Source organism: Malurus melanocephalus, unplaced genomic scaffold (genome assembly GCF_030028575.1).
Source record: "Malurus melanocephalus ecotype Western Australia unplaced genomic scaffold, MMel_1.1 scaffold_293, whole genome shotgun sequence".
Classification (NCBI taxonomy): Eukaryota; Metazoa; Chordata; class Aves; order Passeriformes; family Maluridae; genus Malurus; species Malurus melanocephalus.
The window spans coordinates 54,559-56,270 of NW_026623525.1; positions in this window are offsets into that span (position 1 = coordinate 54,559).

Here is a 1,712-nt window from a genome sequence, read left to right on the forward strand (position 1 = left end):
CCATCCATCCATCCATCCATCCATCCATCCATCCATCCATCCATCCATCCATCCATCCATCCATCCATCCATCCATCCACCCCTGTCTGTCCTTCGTCCACCCCTCTGTCCATCCTCTCCCTCCATCCTCCACCGCTCTGTCAGTCCACCCACCCACCCCTCAGCCTCCGAGCTCACGTCTCCTGTCCCCTCCATCCATCTGTTTCTCCGTCTCTCCATCTGTCTCTCCGGATGCCTGTCCGCCCGCCTGTCCATCTGTCCGTCTGCCTCACGCCACTCTCAACACCCCCTCCTGTCCCTGCTCACCCCACACTCCCGGGTCACTCCGGTGCCAGTCACCCAGGGACACCCCCTGGCACGAAGTCACAAAGTCCCCAGAGGCTGCACGTGGCTGCAGCCCCCCCGGGAGGGGCAGGAAAAGTCTGGGGGAGGCTCTGGGGGGCACCCCAGCCCCCAGGATCCCCAAAATAGTGAAAGAAGCGTGACCAGTGAGTGGTGACGGGGCAGTGGGGGAAGCCTGAACCCACTCAGTGCTGTGTCTCATCAGCCACCCCCAGTGCCACTGATGGTGTCACCACATGTGACAGTCCTGTAAGTGGGAGTAAAGAGGCACCCCCCRCTGCCAGAGGACGATACCCCAAATCTGGGGCTGGCTGGGGGGCACACAGGGGCACACCAGCTGTGGCACTGCCATGGGAGAGGGGACTGTGACAACACCTAAAGGACAAGGCCATGTCAGGGAGTGGGAGGGGGCACATCTCCCATCCTAATGAGCTCAGGCAGCACTGGGAGCCCCATTTCCCTCCAGATTTCACTTGGGGTGGGGGAATCCCAGACACCCTATGCCCCACCTTGTCCCAGCTGTGACTCTGCCATCTCCATTCTGTGACCCCAAGAYACACAAGTGCCACCCCGTCCCCATCATAGGGCCTTGGGAAGGGGGTTAAGGGACCCCCTCCCGACTTCTGCCCCCCCTTATTGAGCATTCAATCCAGAATGACCAGCGAGGCTGAGGCCAAGCCTGCAGGACTCAGTGCACTGAGCYGGGCAGGGCTCAGTGTGCTGGGTGCAGGGATCCCCCACCTGTGTGCTCACCCCAGTTCCTCCCAGTATGGGGTGACCAGCACCCCGAACGGGGCCCACACCGGCACCAGACCCCCAGGCTCCTACCCTGACCCCCCCCACAACTGCCCTGACTCCCAACAGCATCACCATGCCGAGGCGGGGCAACACCTGCAGGGCCATAGGGGGCTGCAGGAGGTGGGGTTGGGGCTCAGCGTATGCAATTTGAGGGGGTTTTTAGGGGTTCACAGAGGGAAGTGGGGAGAGACTGTGGGATTTGGGATGCATGGGGTCTATTTGGGGGAGTGAGAATGTAGAGATACACAGATGGAGCAGATGATGTTTGGGAGGGGGGGATTTTTGTGGTCAGGGGTGATTGAGAGTGTAATTGGGGGGGTTGGGGATAGATGTGGGGTGTTGAGGGCACATATGGGGTGTTTTTGATGAGGGAGTGTTTGATAATTCAGGGGACTGTGACTGCAGGATGGAGATGCCTGAGGATAGGTGTGAGGGGTGGGGTCCTGGGGGCGTTCCTTAGGGGGACAATTGGGGAGAGATGGATGGATGGATGGATGGATGGATGGATGAATGGATGGATGGATGGATGGATGGATGGATGGATGGATGGATGGATGGATGGATGGATGGAT